Here is a 19,468-nt window from a genome sequence, read left to right on the forward strand (position 1 = left end):
ATGTCTATGCCAGGGCTATTCTCATGATGTTTGTTTTAGGATAGGTTCCCTAGAAGCTGATCCTGAAAAAGAGATTATTTTGCAAGTGTTGTATTCAGGGGGTGATCTCAGCAGAAACTTGCAAGGAAGTGAGGGAAACAGGTAGGGCAGAGGAAGAAGCTGAGCAAGGAAACAGTCTCCTCTGATGTCTGATTTAAGGCTGACCCCATGGGGAAGGGTACCACAGTCATGTCCTAAATGGAGGCAAGGGACCAAGATTTTGTACCCCAGTATCAATCAGTCAGTGGTTTGGGACTGTAAGGAGAACACAGCTTCACAGGCATTTCCTGGAGAGGCAGCTCCTGGTGGCCAAGGGCAGGTTTCTGGATAGGAAGCAGCTGTGGGTCATTGGTTTTCAACACTCACAGCAGCTGGTGGAAGGGCTGAACAGAGGGGCAATGGGCAGGCACCGATAGCTTTTCCCACAACATCTCATGGGCTCCCTGGCAGTTGCAGTCTCTTCATGTGATTATCCACACCCTGAGAGCCCAAACCCAGAGCAGTGCCTAAGGAACTGCTTGAAAAGGCACAATCACAGCTACCGCCCACAGTTTCAATTTGGTCTTCTGGTTTTTTTCCCCATAGTGTGAGTTTTGTCAAAGGTTTTTTTAAAAAATATGTTTCCATTTAAGTTATCTCTAAAGAAGCCAACTTTTGTTTCCAAAAGGAAGTTGCCAAAAATATAGATAAACCTTTATGTTCGTTGAGGAGCTTCTCAGCTTCTGCTAGGACTGCTCATTTCCAGTCTCAGTGGTGAAGCTGTAGGGAGAGCCCCCTGCCCAGCAGACCAGTGCCCTCCACACCCCCATCCCTCCGCCTCCAGCTTGTAGCCACACCCAGGGGATGATACTTCTGATTGTGTTACTATGGCTACCCTATTCTGGATAGTCTCCGTGGGTTTTAAACAGCCATCCAATCAGCTGTTTTGTGACAGTTTGTTGTGGTTCCCCACCCCTCCCCAGTCTGTTTGTTTTCTTTTTGCTCTCATCACCATGAAATCCAATTGGATTTTTTTAATGAGGTTTCGAAGGATCTTGTGCTGATTTTCTTTTTAGGAGGAGCGCAGGCAGAGAAGGTATTAACAGAGGAGGTAGTCCACTGCAGAGATGTCAACCAGAGAGCTGGAACTGGAAACATCCTTAAAGATCTAAATCACGTTTTCTACTTATTTTCTCAGGAGCCCTTGCATTCCTCAGAGGTGTCTCTGGTTTAGTTTCCAGAGCTCCAGAGAAAGAGAAAACACTGGGCCCACGCACACGCTCACCATCACAGAAATCACAGTAGCTCCATGCTTTATTGGCTTCATATGCTGTTTTATCTTCCTTAAAAGGATTTGAGCAGCTGGTTAAAAAACAAAGGTCTGAAAACCAGGATTCGTTTTAGAGCAGATGCTGCAAGTCACACTCCATATTCCCTCAGCACTCACTATTTCTATGCACGCCACTTGCATATCTTTACCTAAAGATTTTCTCTGGTTGCAGGAGCCTGCTCTGCCACACAGGCTGGCTGGTCATGCCAGGAAAGTCACACCTCCTGGGAGCAGCCCTCAACCACAGACTGAGGGCAGTGGGTGTATAAATGCCCCAGCTCCCTCACCTCTCTGGTGGGACTTCTCTGGGCATATGGTCTACCCTGCGGCCCAAGCTTCCCCAGTGGGCTTAGGGTCCAGGTGCCCACAATGGTAAAAGTTTGATAATACACCTCCTATTAGCTGCTTTCCCTTCTGTGCCTCACTTCCCTACCAATCTTTCCTGGGCTCTCTTTTTAGACAAACTACTTGCACACAAATCTTCATCTCAGGGTCAGTTTCTGGAGCAACCCAAACCAAGACGTAGCCCAGTTCCATTCAATGTACAGATCAAAATTGGATACTCAAAGCAAAAAATGCTATACTGTTTTCTCTAAATTTTACATTTTTTTCTCTTTAAAGATAAAATTAAACTAAATTATCATTTATTTTTATTTTCATTTTTTGTTTGAGGAAGATTCACCATGAGCTAACATCTGTGCCAGTCTTCCTTTACTTTGGATGTGGGATGCCTCCACAGCATGGCTAATGAGGAGAGTAGGTCCATACCTGGGATCCTAACCTGGAAACCCAGGGCCGCTGAAGCCGAGCCCATGGAACTTTAACCACTTGGCCATGGGGCCAGCTCCTAAATTATTTTTAATGATTGAATGTTGAAGGAATGACTTCTTACTGAGGGCCTAGGAAATTGTAGGCCATGTGCTAAAAGCAATAATACACTGAAAGAAACACCTCCACTAACAAGTGAGTAAACTGTTGTTCAAAGAGCTTAGGTGAGTAACCCAAGGGATCTAGGCAAGGCTTGGATTCAGAACCTACTTTGGGCTCCTCATTTCAACATTAGTACAACATAGCCATTGATCTTTCTTATTAATCTGTGATCCTCAATTGATTCTTTTCTCTCAGGGTAGCAGTCCTCAATAAAATATATGTTCCCAATATTAACTTCAAGTGGCTACATGAAAATTAACAATGTGTATAAATTATATCAAACATGTATGGCTTAATGTAGAGTTCAAATATACGACTTTGTAATTTTCTTTATCAAATATATGACATATATTATATATATATGACACATATATATATAATGTGTCATATTATATATGACAAATATATGACAGCTGTTCCAGTCCAAATTGCCAATGTACGCAATCGTGAGAGACACTAAGATTTGGGTCACTTGTTATGCAGCAATAGCTAACTAGTATCCCTTCCTTATTCTAAAGGAAACTTGGGAAAATAAATCTAACATTTAACATTCAATCGGTTTATGGTGCCTTCAGGAACAAATCAAAGCCCCTCAGCTCTATATGGTAGAAATTTCCAGTTCAGCTTCTCCTTATCTTTACAGTCTCAGACTCATCTCGTAAACTCCTGCACACAAGCAATGGACCTGCCCCAATGAACTTTTCTCCATTCTCTGAAAATGTCCCCCTGCCTTTCCTTACGGAATAATAACAACATTTGTGTAAAGTATGTTATGCAGTAAGTACCGTTTTAAGAATTTTACTACTATTATTTCACAGTTTTCACCACACTTCTACATGTCAAGTGCTATCATTCTTTCAAGTTTGAAGATGAGGAAAAAAGGCATAAAGAATTTAAGTAATTTGCCCAAGGTCATGCAGTAGTGTAGCAGAGATTCAGTCCTAGAGTATCTGCTTCCAGAGGCTGAGGGCTTGTTTAACCATTGCCATCTCTGTTTTAATATTTGTTTTCTTTTTGCTGAGAAAGATTTGCCCTGAGCTAACACCCATTGCCCATCTTCCAGTCTTCTTCTTTTTTACCTTTTCATGGGAGCTGCTGCCATTGACCACTAACAGACGAGTGGAGTAGGTCTGCACCCAGGATCTGAACCCAGGCCACTGAAGTGGAGCACACCGAACTTAACCACTAGGCCACTGGGGCTGGCCCAACCATTGCCTTGTCTTATTCTGTGCCTAGCATGCTTAGCCTCTCATTTCAAGACCTAGTTCCCCAACAGAGCCACCTTTACATGCCACACCCTGGGTTCCAGGCAATGTTCCAAGACCTTTGGATACTCGAGTACTAATCCACCCAACAGTGTATAGTTATTATTGTCCATCATTATCCCTATTTTACAGATGAAGAAACTGAGGTACAGACAGGTTAAGTTACTTGCTCAGTGTCACACAGCACATTAGTGACAGAATCTATATTCAAGAAGAGGCCATCTGGCTCCAGAATTCAGTCTCTGTCATACCACAAACTATTGCTCTCACATCACCTACTCACATCAGGGACAGGCTTGTGTGGCATCCCCAAGGAGAGCTGTTCCTTCCTTCTCTTGTTCTCCCATATCCTCTTACGCAGACCACGGTCCACGCTTTTGTATTTATTCCAAACCTTAACTTTCTGACTGTCCATCTTCCTATGAAAGAATTTGTTCTGCAAAATTAGGAACCATATTTGGAGTCATAAAAAATATAGATTTCCCAGGGCTGGCCCCGTGGCCGAGTGGTTAAGTTCGTGAGTACTGCTTTGGCAGCCAGGGGTTTCTCCAGTTCGGATCCTGGGCACGGACACGGCACAGCTCATCAGGCCATGCTGAAGTGGCATCCCACATAGCACAACCAGAGGCACTCACAACTAGAATCTACAACTATGTACTGGGGGACTTTGGGGAGAAGGAAAATTTAAATGAAAAAGAAGATTGGCAGCAGTCATTAGCTCAGATGCCAATCTTTAAAAATAGAGAGAGAGAGAGATTTCCCTTTGGGAAAAGAAGCTTCCCACCAGTCTTGTCTAGTGGGGAACCATAGATCACAAGTTCATGTCCATGTTTAAGGATAAGGAGCTGTAGTGGATACTGGTGCTGGCTGCACAGGGGCCCTTACTGGGCTGGTGCACCCATTGTCCAGCTATAGGAATGTTGGCTGGAATCAGTTCACAGCTTCCTTCTTCTCCACAGGATCTCCCTCATCCAATAAGAACCCGCCATCCTAGAAATGCCTGAGAAGTTCCACCAGCCAATGACTGAGTAATATGGAGGCTCAAAAAATTGCCCCCCGCCTCAAGCAGGGATGACTCTGGGATGAGATTTACACTCCAGAGTTCTCCTTGGAATCAAGCTGGAGCTGATGTCCAGCTGCATCCACCTCTTTCCTTGGCTCTTTCTCCTTGCCCATCTTGCTCCCCTCACTGCTTTAGATGTTTCTCTTGAGAGTCTTCCTTCAATAAATGCAAGAGAATCTCAAAGTCAAGCTCTGCTTCTAGGAAACCCAGCCTAACACAAGAGCCTTCTAAAGATGGGAAGTAATTTCATCATGGATAAAAGTGGTGTGTATTCAGGGAAAGTGCTATAAATTTATTTTTTCATGACAATATGGTTCTTTCTGACATCAAAGCCTGAAAGAATATTTCTGAGCAAAATTAAGTCTGTATTTGCTCTTATGTAAGGTAGGCTAATGTTAGCTGCTGTAACAAACAGACCTCAAAATGCAATGGGTCAAATAAGGTGGAAGTCCATTTCTCTTTTATGTGTCAGTTGGAGTGCCAGGTTATCAGCCCATTTGACTCCATGGAATCTTAAAGACTCAGGCTTCTCGTGTTTTTCCACCATGTCCTACTCAGAGGGGTGTTCTTTTCTGCGTGTTGGAAGCCATGGTACAGAAGCTAGCTTGCAGCAAAGTAAAAGAGCACTGAGGACGCACATCAGCCCCTTTAAAGGCTCTGTCCAGAAGTGATGTCTCTTCTGTTCACATTCCCTTGGTGAGAACCAAGTTACCACACCCAGCTATAAGGGAGAGTGGGAACTGCCAGGTAGCTGGTCAGCCAAGTAGCATTATATTATTGCAAAAAAAAAAACAAAAAAAAAACAGGAGAAGGGATTTTGGTGAAGAGTCAGCAATTCTTGCCAAAAATCCTTATTATTAGTTTTGCATTGAATCACTATTTTTTTCTAACATTCAGTAGAAAGAAAATGAGGACACATGAGGTAACAACTTTTTAAATTTACTGCAATGTCTGCCTTTTTGTAACTTCAAAGCTTGTAAAACCTGCTTTAGAAAATTTCTTGTCCTCATAAATGTGTCATAAGAAATAGTGTTAACTCATAAATTGGGCCTGATGTTAATCATTATGTTGTAAATGAAGTCACTAGGTTTTTTTTCATTCCATCTTCTAATCAGGGCTACTCAATAGAACTTTCTGTGATGATAGAAATGTTCTATATTTTTGCTGTCCAATACAGTAGCCACTAGACCATGTGACTATTGAATACTTAAAATGAGGCTAGGATGACTGACAAACTGAATTTTAAATTTTATTTACTTTTAATTAATTTAAATTTAAAGCACTCCATACAGCTGGTGGCCACCATAGTGGACAGAGCAGCTCTATATAATATATGAAAATTCTGGTGAAAGAGAAAGTCGTTCAGTTTATTTATCTCATAGCAACTGCTTTTACCAAATTTATATTGATGGTTCCTCTAAGAGTAACAGCTTCTGATCCAAGCACAAGGCGACTCTTCGTTTGTTCACTGTGCATTATCTTTGCTGCTATCTTTCAGCACCAGGCAGAGCTATTGGCACATGGTAGGCTTTTAATAAATATTCACTAGAAAAGTAAATGAATGAATACTATGTACTCCGCTCAGCTGAGCTAGGTCTGCTGCATATACAATGATCTGACCTAGCTCCTAATTCAGAACATTTTGCAATACAAGTAACCAAAAGTGAAACAATTCATATCAATTATGCATCAATGTGATTCAGCTTTTCAGATGGGCACAATTATTGGACCAAATATATCACGGCTATAGTGTTTCTTCTGGCTAGACATTAACAATGGCATACAAAGAACTTACACTCCAAATAAATTCTTCACATTCCAGATATTTTGCCTCTCTCCCACATGTGCAACACAACATTATTCGGTTAACAGCTGCATACAACTTTACTGGAATGGCAATGCAGTCGAGTACCAGAAGTCACAAGCACATTTGCCATCTGGATTCAAGATGAATGTAATTTATCCATGTCTGGGTTAATCAGAGTTTAAACTTAGTCAATTGATGGACCAAATACAAAGAGCCATCGTTTCATAAATGTGGGCCAAGTCAGTCACAAGAGATATTAGCTCACGTACTTTATGCTTAGCTCCACTTCTCTCCAGAGTAGAGCCTCCAATACTCTGCATGATTTTTACTTGTTTGCTGAACATCATGAATTAATTCATCCTTGCTGAGCCAGTCTGATTTAGCAATAAATTCCTAGTGATGTAAGTGGAGCCAAGAGCTGGGGTTTTTCCCTCTCCAAACTGATAGGGCTTTACACAAAAATATATATTTACAGATATGATTAAAAACGAGCTTCCATGCTACCTCCATCTCCCCTAGACCTGGCATGGAAGAAAAGGAAGGCCTTTAACCAGAGAGTGAAATAAAGAACTCCAGTATCTCATCACAGTGGACAGAGCATGGAATGGAGAAAGCGATGAGAAGTATCAGAGAAGAAGGTGAAAGGGTGCAGAGAAGGAGACCAAATGAAACTTAATTCTTCTTCAGTATCTAGAGGAGGACAAGAACTTCAGCCAAAGGGTCGCAGCAGTTGTAACGATTGTAAGGCTTGGGCTGCCTGAAGAAATGAGCATGGGATTATCTTTTTTTAAGGAGCCAACTGAATGTAGTTCTTCGTCTTACTGACAGTGGTCAAACATTCAAATAGTGGTGCCCTACCCAGGTAATAAATGCTCAAATAGAACAATTGTAATATAGTTTAAATATGTTCATGTTCACCAATTAGTGTTGTTACCCCTCATAATATTTCCATGACAATAGGCATAGTTTGGGTTGGAGGTAACAATCAGTCTGAATGGGAGCCACATGATGTGTCTTCCCAGAGATTGGCTCTGTCATCCAACTCAATAAGAAAACCGGGGCTGCAGAAATAAACCCAAGCATATATGGTCAACAAATACTTGACAAGGGAGACAAGAATACTCGGTAGGGAAAAGACAGACTCTTCAATAAATGGTGTTGGGGTAACTGGACAGCTCCATGCAAAAGAATGAAACTGGAGCACTATCTTACACCATACACAAAAATTAACCCAAAATATATGAAAGACTTGAACATAAGACCTGAAACCATAAATCTCAAAGAAAACATAGTCAGTAAGCTCCTTGACATTGGCCTTGGTGATGATTTTTTGAATTCGACATCAAAAGCAAAGGAAAAACAAGCAAAAATAAGCAAGTGGGACTACATCAAACTAAACAGCTTCTGCACGGCAAAGGAAGTCATCAACAAAATAAAAAGGCAACCTACCAAATGGGATAAAATATTTGCAAATAATATATCTGATAAGGGGTTAATATCCAAAATATGTATAGAACTCAAGCAACTCAATAGCAAAAAACCTAAAAAATTCAGTTAAAAAATGGGCAGAGGGTCTAAATAGAGATTTTTCCAGAGAAGACATACAGATGGCCTACATGAAAAGATGTTCAACAGCATTAATCATCAGGGGAGTGCAAATCAAAACCACAATGAGATATCACCTCACACCTGTTAGAATGCCTAGTATCAAAAAGACAAGAAATAACAAGCATTGGTGAGGATGTGGAAAAAAGAGAACTCTCCTGCACTGTTGGTGGAATTGTAAATTGGTCCAGCCACTATGGAAAGCAGTGCAAAGGTTCCTCAAAATTTAATTCCACTTCTGGGCATTTATCTTAGGAAAATGAAAACACTAACTCAAAAAATTATCTGCACCCCATGTTTACTGCAGCATTATTCACAATAGCCAAGACATGGAGACAACCTAAGTGTCCATCAAGGGATGAATGGATGAAGAAGATGGGGCATATATACACAATGGAATATTATTCGGCCATATAAAAGAACGAAATCTTGCCATTTGTGACAACATGGATGGACCTTGAGGGCATTATGCTAAGTGAAATAAGTCAGACAGAGAAAGACAATACTATATGATCTCACTTATATGTGGAATCTTAAAAACAAACAAACATCAACAGCAAAACAAGCTCATAGACACAGAGAACAGATTGGTGGTTACCAGAGATGGGGGATGAGGGGATGGGCAAAATGGGTTAAGGGGGTCAAAATGTATGAATTTCCCACTGTAAAATAAGTGTACAGTATGGTGACTATAGTTAATAATACTATTTCATATTTGAAAGTTGCTAAGAGAATTGATCTTAAAAGTTCTCATCACAAGAAAAAAAGTTTGTAACTCTGTACAGTGACGGATGTTAACTAGACTTATTGTGAAAATAATTTCACAATATATACAAATATCGAATTATTATGCTATACACCTGAAACTAATACAATGTTATACATTATTTATAATTCAACAAAAAAATTTTAGATTTTCTTGCATCAAAAGACATTCTCATAGAAGGAGAGCAAATATTTGAAAATCATATATCTGATAAGGATCTAGTATCTAGAAATATAAAGTACTCCTACAACTCAAAAACAAAAAGACAAAAAGCCCATTTATAAAGTAGGCAAAGGATTTCTTTTTATAGTGGTAAAATATATAAAACATGAAATTCACCATTTTAAACTTTTTTTAAGTGCACAATTCAGTGACAATAAGTACATTCGCAATGTTACACTATCATCACCACTATCCATTTCCAGAAGGTTTCTATCATCCCAAATAGAAATTCTGTATCCATTAAACAATAACTTCCCTCCTCTCCTCTCCTCAGTCTCTGGTAACTTCTATTAACAGTTTCTGTCTCTATGAATTTTCCCCTTCTAGTTACCTCATATAAGCGGAATCATACAATACTTGTCATTATGTGCCTAGCTTAATTTAGCATAATTAAATATTAAATTACTATTAAATTTGAGGTTCATCCATTTTGTAGCATGTATCACAATTGCATTCCTTTTTAAGGCTCAATAATATTCCATTGTATTTATATACCACATTTTGTTTATCCCTCTTATCTGTCAGTGGATATTTGGGTTTTTTTCCACCTTTTAGCTATCATGAATAATGTTATTATGAACATTGGTGTACAAGTATCTGTTTGAGTCCTTGCTTTCAGTTTTTTTGAATACACACATAGGACTGGAATTCCTGGATCATATGATAATTCCATGTTTAACTTTTTGGGAAACCTGGGCAAAGGATTTGAGTTGACATTTCTCCAAAGAAGATATACAAATGGCCAATAAGCACATAAAAAGTGCTCAGCATCATTAGTCATTAGGAAAATGCAAATTAAAACCACAGCGAAATGCCACTACACATCAGTTAGAATGGCCTTACAAAAGGAAACCTGACAACCTCAAGTTCTGGGAAGAAGTCAGAGGCAACTGGCTCTCTCATCCACTGCTGGTAGGAATGTAAGATGGAACACTTCAGAAACAGTCTAGCATTTCTTATAAAGTTAAGTGTTAACTTGCCATATGAGCCAGCAATCCCACTCCTAGGTATTTATCCAAGAGAAATGAAAACATGTCCACAAAAACACATGTACAAGAATGTTTACAGCAGCTTCATTCTTAACACAAGACTGAAATTAACCCAATGTCCATCACTTGGGAATGGATGCAAAACTGTGAGACATCGCACAGTGGAATACTGCTCAGCAGTAAAGAGTGAACCATTGAGACATGCATCAACATGGATGAATCCCAAAAACATCAAGCTAAGTAAAAGAATCCAGACTCAGAAGATTACACACTGTATGATTCCATTTCTATGACATTCCGCAAAAGGTAAACTATAGGGATGGAAAATACAGCAATAATAGGGAGTGGGGTTGATTACAAAGAATTAAGGAGTCCTTGGGGTGATGGAAGATTTCTACACGGCAATTATAGTGGTGGTCATACAACTACTCATTTATCCAAGCTCCAAGAAGTGTTCTCCTCTACAGTGTGACTTTTACTACGTGTAAGTTATACCTCAGTATACCTGACAAAAGAAAAGAAGTGCACTCCAGGAACTTAATATTAATACACGTGTTCTTATATCAATCCATTAACCGTTCTTAATTTTGCCTATTTTTTCCTCTGAGGAAAAAAAAAAGTTAGGGTAAGAGAGAGTAGTGCTCTCAGATGCTATCATTGGGCTCTTCTTTAAATCTCATTTCAACAAAAAATAAGCCAAAATAAATGACACACTGGTGACTTGGCAGCACAAAGAAGAGACAAAGCAGACAAAATAAAATAACATGATATCATTTGTTGAAATTTATGAAGTAATTTATTTGTAATGATTACAGCTGTGTAAATAGCCGTAATGGGGCTTGCAGAGAGGCTTGTGCAACCCCTGTCTGCACATCCAATTTCCTCGCTGAGAATATGGGCCTGGTGGAGTTGGACGCATACGAGAAGCTTGAAGGAACACAGACCTTCAGGACAAGACTCAGCCGGCACCAGAACTCGTGGCTTCGTGGATTACCAACATGAGCCTGATTTCCACTTGGAACTGTAACTCAAGACATCTTTAATACACAACAAAACTTGGACAGTTTACTGCTTATAAGCCTCTCTGAAAACGTGAATATTTCTTATCGGTGTTTCAGATGATAGATGAAAATGAAGCTAGGAAAATGTGAGCTGTTGGTTCTTTCACCACACACTATTCTCTTCAGTTCTCGTCAGCCTGTAACAGAGATTTGTGGGCTCTGTTTAGTATAATAATAAATAAATTATCTTTAAATCAAGGATCAGTTGTTTGAGTTCAATAGACGAACATCTGCTGCGAATCATACAGAGGGAGCTGAACTAACTTGAGAGCTACACAAACCCTCCCTTCTCTTTCGTCCCCTGCTGGTGGCTGCCCTGTTGTTCCTCCCATTTTAATGCCAGTCAGCATCCTATGGCTGAATTGGGAGAGAGAGGGGGAAAGAAGAGGAGAGTCATGGCAGGCAGTTTACTGCCACTGAAGAGCTAGAATCCACTACATTCATACTCTGAATTACCATCCTTTGCTAAGGCTATAACTTGTGATATGAAGAACGAAGAGTGTGGGGGTAAGTGTCATCTAATAGTCAAAGTAATTTTTCAGTAAGTACTTCAGGTTATCTCAAACTTCCAACAAGGGATCTCTTGTTTGAACTACAATCCACTGGCCTCATATCTAAAAGTACAACATACTTACATTAAAGATATCTGAGAACCCCAAATTCAAATCTTTTGCTCTCCTCATTATCAATTCTAAAAAAAAGATTGATTTTGAAAGAAATTAAAATACTGCTGATTTAAAGTTTGTGTTATTTCGATTCATATTTGGGTTATTTAATTTTATCTATAATCTATTTATTCATTCAAAAAATTTGAAGCTGGTGTGACTTGAGATCAATAGAAGATCACCGTGAATGTCCAGTCCACTCATTTGTTTAACACGTTTCATCCAGGCACCGCCCCATGCTAGGAGTGAGAGATGATAGTGAAGAAGATAGGCAAATTCTACGTCCCTCATGGAACTTAATGTTCTAGGGGCAAACAGGGAAACAAGAGCAAATCAATATACAAAGAAGGTAATTAGAGAATGTGGTAAGTAAATAAAAGAAATAGGTGGTGAAGTAAAAAAGATAATGTGAAAGGTCTAAGAGGGATTGGGGTCCGGAGACCACCGCCATCTCCCACAGTGGCTGATGCCTGAAATGCAGTGGCATGATGTGGCTGTACAGCTGAAAGGGAGTTGAGACATCACTGATTCTACATAAAATGATCCTTCATTTTGCATTTAAGAATAGCAGGGTCTGATAGAAAAGCCAGATTTGGCCACGTGAAAATGTCTGGGTGGGCACCAACGCCTAGAGCCCCCTGCAAGTATCAAGTAGAAATAGGAGTCCTCAGGTGCCCATGCTATCAGTCTTTGTGACACCTCAATTTTCCCTCCACATCGAAACTTCTTTCAAATCTCTCTGCCAACTCTGAGAAAATTGGTTTTGGAATCATGCTCACTGTTGCTTTGGGGAAATCTTCAGGACACAAGGTTTCAGCACTGTTTAAGTACTTCCATTCTGGAATTCTCCAGGTAGTTCCTTGTGGACCAAAGAAACAATGTCTTCAATGACTGCCTTTGCTGACATTGGCATAGCACCTCACAAGACACAAAGCATGTTAATGGACATTTGATTCTTGCAATACTACTAGGTGGATGTTGTTATTTCCACCTTATAAAAGAGGCCATAGGAGGCCATATGACCTGTCCAAGTGCACATGGCTTGTTCCAAATGGCAAAGCTGGAACTTAGTTCCAAGTAGGGTGACCCACTGTACTGGGGGTTCCCAGGAAGTGAGACTTTCAGTGCTAAAACCAGGACAGTCCCAATCAGACCATGTCATCTTGTTAAACCTAACACCAGCTCCACTTAATGTAATCTCTGGTAGGCTTGCCACTAAATGACAGCTAGAGTAGGACTCTGGAGTTGATTCTTTCTCCAGGCCCTAACGCAAGTCATTCTCCTTGACCTGTGTCCTATAGCTCTATAGCAAGTCATTACCCCACCAGCCTCCAGCAGCTGTGTATATTTTATTATGGTGCCACACGGTTGGAAGGCAGTGCTTTGAAACACAAACCTAGAAGAAGACAATAAATTCTTTAAAATATCAGAGCAGGTTCCATGTACTTCCATACCGCCCAGTTCTCAGCAACTTCTAGGCTCTTCTTTGCCTAATGGGAGCACTGGTTGGAGAAGAGGAAGGGAGTTATTTTAAAAGTTTTGCATATATCTCATCAGGGTATTTGGTAATGCAATGCTCACGCTAGGTTAATCATTCATTGCTGTGGGTGTCTCAGGAATGACAGTGAGCAATTTTATGAAAACTCTATAGTCAGTAACATTACTCCCACGTCATGGCTGGGAGGGGAGGAGGGCAGAGTCAAACAGCTCTTCACTGTCACTTAAGCTTGAGGGAAATGCAACCCCAAGAAGTATCAAATCGTAAGAAAGACTAGTCAGTTCCTTTTGCAACCACTTTACTGGAAGTATGCAAAGAGGTTAGAATAACAACTGGAGAAAGTATTCCAGACCAAAATCATTTAATTGGGTTTTTAAGTTTTTTAAGTCATAAATAATTTTTGAAATATTCAAGAATAAAAGCCTACTTCTCTTAATAAGAGCAAGGAACACATGGTGCGTGTTTACAGAATACCAGATACTCCCCTCAGCATTTTTCTGTATTGATTACTTACAGTAACTATATTAAATCATCGCAATATTCATACTTTGAAGGTACTTTATTTATTGCCTTTATTTTATAGTTGGAGAAACAAGACGCAGAAGGGTTAGAAAACTAGAGTAGAAACACATTCAGTATGTGAAGAAGCCAGGATTTGAACCCACAGGCTGGCTCTGGAGTCTCATGCCTAAGCGTCACACTGCACCACCTCTCCTTGGAGCCAAGAAAACAATCTCTGTCTGCCAAGACTGGTACCAAAATCTCCAGACGTTCGCAAATATAAATAAACTGTGAGCAGAAGAGAAGACTGGAGGGCTTTTTGACAGGAGGGTAAAGAATGGTGGTTTGGCTTCCTCTGTGTTTAGTGATGGTTGAAATTCAATCAAAGAGGGGCCTGTCCAAATGCTATTGTTTGCATTTAATTAAAACTTTCTCTCTACCAAATTTTTCCTTAAAATATGTGCACGTGATTTCTAGGATAAGTGGTAGCAAAGCAATGGAGTCTGCCACACGTTCTCTCTACCTTTATAAACATACCCAAGGATATAAACAAGTTAAAGGAAAAGATAAAAATTGACAATAATACAAACAAAAGTTAAGAGAAGACAAGTCACCGAGTGGGAGAGAAATTTCTACCAACGACAGTGACGGGGGGTTGGGTTAGGGACTTTATGCTTAGACTACATAACACTTACTTTACACTCAGAACAAATGCAAAACAGGCCCAGAGAAGATAGAAAAAGACTGATTCCTCCTTACTCTCTGCACTACATCCTGGATGAAGGAGCTGAACCATTCAGAAGGATGGGCAGCCATGTCCCAAAAGCTAAGAAATCACTTCTTGAGCCATCCTGAGAGTCCTGCCTCACCTCTGGCCTTGTCAGCTGCTCATCTGTTGCATGCTTAGGAGACTACAGCTCCCAGCATGCACTGTGGCAGAAGGTGAAGCTGGAGGCTTACAGATGGTTCTTTCCTGAAATGTTTAGTTACATAAGGACAAGCTTTGTAAGACAGGGTGGAAACAGGAGGACCTTCAACATAAGCCCGGTTGGGTGTAGGGGAAGAGAAAAGTAAGTGGAGAGAGGGAGAAGAGTTCTCTGAGTTCTCTGGGTATATTTTATGGGAAGGGGAGGGTAGGCCATAAACACAGTCAATCACATTTTAATTAGTAAACACTTGAACTCTTCATTCTAGAACAATTCATATGAAAACACCAATATAAACTTTTCTTCCTTTAGTATATAAGATATAAAATGTTTCAGAAAAGTATATATCTGAAAAAAATTTTCTATAATCCACAATAAAATTTAGAATATATCTGTATCTACATCTATAGATGTATCTTCACTTCTTTTCATTGAAGAAGGCAAGTATCAATAAACCAAAACTAGGAAAATAAGTACAAAAAGGGGAATCAAAACAGATTGAAGAAGGGCTCGCTAAAATAAAATTTAAAAATAAAAGAAAAATTCAATTCACGTAATTAAAATGGAAAGCAATAAAGTATACTGTGGTCACTGCAAAAAACATCAAAGCATTGTTTAATGGATCAAGTTAAAAAGCTGTCTCAGAATAAAGAGGCAAAGCAAATAGAAGTAAAAACTTGAAAAAAATGAAGACATACAGAGAAAACATATTCAAGGGAAGAATTATAGATATTCCTAGGACGGAAAATAGAGCATCAGAACAAATGCAATAGTCTCAACTATGAAGGAAGAAACAATGTTCTGACACAAAGCAAGCCCTAGGATTTTATACATACAGAAAGACCTCTTTGAATTCTAGAGAAATCACAAGAACCTATATCTGGACCAATCCCAGATGTTTATTTTCTAGGGTAAAGACCAAAAGAACCTGGAGCATTCAGGCAGGGCAAAATCGATAAATAAAATCAACTAGATTAGTGTTAACATCTCTTCAATATTGCACACATCAGATTGGTAAAACAGTGTCTATGTGTTTCAAATGGAAAAGCTCGTTGTTTCTGTGTTCCATACTCAGCAAAGTTGCATCCCTGAAGCATGATATTTTCAGGGCAACATTCTCAGCTATATATGACTCAGAAAATGTAAGAGGCATGAACGCTTCTTCAGAATATTTCTGAGAAAACTTGTGAATCCAACTCCAGGAGGCGAGTTGTGATGAATGCTGAAATGATATAAATATATTAGTTAAATAACAAGTGCAAGTGATGTTTCAAAATTGAATGCATAAGCTAAAGAATTCCTGAAGATGAATGGTTTTTTGTCAAAAAAAGAAATTATTTAACAATAGTCTTGGTCTTTGCCATTTTTAAAGGTTGTATGCTGAGCGGAGTGGAGAAAAATAGAACATGTACCATACTCCCTTCTCCAAATGGAGATGACGGAGAGTCAATCTTTTAGATAAGAGGAAATTTGATAAGGTTAAAGTTATCCACAAGTATACTTTAAGACAATAGGTTTCTTTCTAAAATAACTGCTGAATGTAAGTATAAATAAAATATAGTCTATACGTAGAGAAAAGCACAATCAAAAGAAAATAGGGGAAGTTCAACACAAAGAGAGTTTGAGCCGAGTATTAGTTTTTATGAACAATGTAATGAAGTTAATTTTCCCTATTGAAAGGAAAATATTTTTAGATTAAGTGAAAAATTTGACCACACCCAGTACCATATCCAAGACCATATTCAAGACTACAACAAATATTTAAATAAACAAACAAAAAACAATAGAAAATCAACCTTAACGGATTCAGAAGAACAGAAAAATTGCAAACCACATTCTCTTAACGTTACTCAATCAAACTAGAAATTGTTAAAGTAAGAAGCAAAAGCCCCAATTATTTGAAAATTAATAATGACCTATATGTTCCTTAATTATTGGGTCACAGAGAAAATAAACATTTCAATTAGACAATATTTAGATTATTGTTACATGAGACTATTTCATATGCCCATATATGGAATACTGCAAACTTGTACTTCATTATACCGTCAAACCCTTCACTGGTTTTGATGTTAAAAAAGAAAATAAAAGAAGTGAAATAATTAATGAAAATTAAAAGTATGATGAAAAACAGCAGGAAGAAAAATAACAACTAAAAAGCAATTAATGGATTTGAAAAGAGAAAAGGAGAATTAATAGACACTTTCTAGGGCTAGATTATTTTTGTGTGTGTGGATGTTGGTTCACAAATGCCCTGTACATGCAGGGCAGGGAGAAGCTGAAGAAAGAGACAGACTGCTCCAGATGAGTAGATCTATGCACCCACCCTCCAGAATCTTAAAAGTTTATATAGAAGTCTTACCAGGGCTTAGTCACGTACACTGTCTAGATGGGCTCAACAACACCTAACTCTCTCAAGGCTGCATCCTGGAAAACAGCTCTGGCTGTGCAAACAGTGGGTAGAACATACATTCCAGGGACGGGGAGGAGACGCAGAGTCTCCAATTGCCCTAGTCCAGCTCGTGGGTCAACTGGCAGTCATGTCCTCTCAATGACGTCCTCCAATAGTGGAAAACATAGGGCAACCTTACAAATCTGAGCTACAGTAGAACCATCCCTAAGTTCACACATGTCTAGGTATCAATCCTGGCTCCATCACTTACAAAACTGTGTGATATCAGACAAGTTACTTAACCTCCCTGATGCTCAGATTCTTTATCTCAAAAATGGCAATAATGATAGTCCCCCTTTCATAGAAAGATAAATTGTGTGAAATCCACTTAGCATTCTATGCCCGACGTGCTGCGAGTGCTCAATATATGGTAGTTATTCTACTTACTATAATCTTCAAGAAATACAAGAGGAAAAGACAAGTAAATAGAATTTGACATAAAAGAGCATCAGAATAATAGAGCGATATTAAAACCTACAAGACAACATTGTGTAATGTGTATGTTAGTAGAAAGAAATTTCTTCAAAAACTTAATTTTCTGGAAAGAGACATAAACTGCCAGAATTGACCATTAAACTGGTCAAATATATTTAGACTTTTAGAAAACAGATAATTTTTTTTAAGTAATCTGTGTCGGCACAAAAATAAAAAGCCACACCAATCTTTCCTTTTTAATGAACAAGTGTAAGTAACTTTTATATCAAAACCTGACAGAGACACCACTATGGGCCAACACATTTCAAAAGCATGTTTCCTAGTTGTCATAGAACCATGGAATATTAATAAGTTTTAGCTTCATTGTTTTTGAGAATCCTAATTAACTCCCCCTAAACATCCCTACACACACATACACGTACACACATACACCACGCACATCAAATTCGTGTAGGAAATTCTGTGCGCCCACGGAACCCTGGTCTCCCTTATTGTAACGTTTATCACAATGTGTCATAATAGCACATTTACTTGTCTATATCCCCTACCCAATTGATTCCACATTACTTGGGGCAAGGACCATGTCTCTCTTTCTGTCATTTTAGCCCCAGTTCTATTAGTACTTGTTGCTTGAATGAAACTATTACAGGAAAAAAAATTATTTTCCAACAATTTTGGAAAACTCCAAGTTACAAGTACATTAAGCAGAATTCTTGCCTACTAAATTGTTCATTTTGAATCTCTAACAGTATACATTTCTTATACTTTCCTGACCACAGAATCATTGTTTTCAAAAAGATTCTCTTAATACTTGTTGCCACATAATACCAATTTAGGAAACACTCATTAACTAACTTCACTCATGAATATTGATGCAAAAAATCCAAATAAAATCTTAGCCAATTAAACTCAATGTTATATTTTTAAAATTCTTCTCCTCGATAAAGTAGAGTTTATCCCAAGAATACAAGGATGATTTATTAGGAAACCTATTGATAAAATATATCAATAAGTCAGAGAAGTTTTATATATATGTATATATAATCAGCTTAACATAAGTTAAAATGAGAAAAAATCAATAAAATTTAGCCCTCCTTCAGGATGGAAACGTTTGTGAATTATTGGTAGAAAAGTCTTTTCCTGATGTGGGAAAATACTTGTCTCATAACCAACAATCACAGGCATCTCACAAGTCTTCTGCTCTCATTTCCCCTTTCTCAAATTAAAGCAAATCCTTTAACTCAGATCATGTTGACACTGAGGAATTCATCCTGAAGTGTCATGCATAATCGGTATTAAACACAAAGGGCTCCACTTCGTACATCAGAATGTATGTTTAAAAATCATAAACAAAATTAAAAGGCAAATAATTTAGGAAATATTTGTAAACATACAAGAAAGAGAAAATATCCTAAATATACTAAAAGTGCTTATATATCAACAAGAAAAACTATCTATAGGAAAGTGAGCAAAAGATATAAACAAATAATACAGAAGATAAATATAATTATCTTTTTAAATTCTACTTATATTTACATTAGTTTTACATTTATAATATTTTATACATTTTTATGTCTCTATTTTATATTCTACTCTCATTTTTCTAATTCTGTGTTCACAATGATACTTAAAACTCTTATCATCTCTCATTGATCATCCCAATTCCAATATTTCCTTACTTAAGTCAATGTTACATTCCATGAGATTAACTCTCTAAAAACAATATTCTGATTGTCTTCTCAAATACCCTCAGTGACTAAGGACTCCCAAATATTAACCAAATTGACAATGAACATAGTTTTGTCCCAGGCAATTCTGACATTAAAGAAAACATCTTGTGGGTATGTGGACCCACAACAGTAAGTGGACCCCTATAGAAGCAACCACCAGAGCCATTCATTCATTCATTCATTCATCAGATTTTCGGTAAGCCTC

This window comes from Equus przewalskii, chromosome 21 (assembly GCF_037783145.1).
Source record: "Equus przewalskii isolate Varuska chromosome 21, EquPr2, whole genome shotgun sequence".
NCBI classification, from domain to species: domain Eukaryota; kingdom Metazoa; phylum Chordata; class Mammalia; order Perissodactyla; family Equidae; genus Equus; species Equus przewalskii.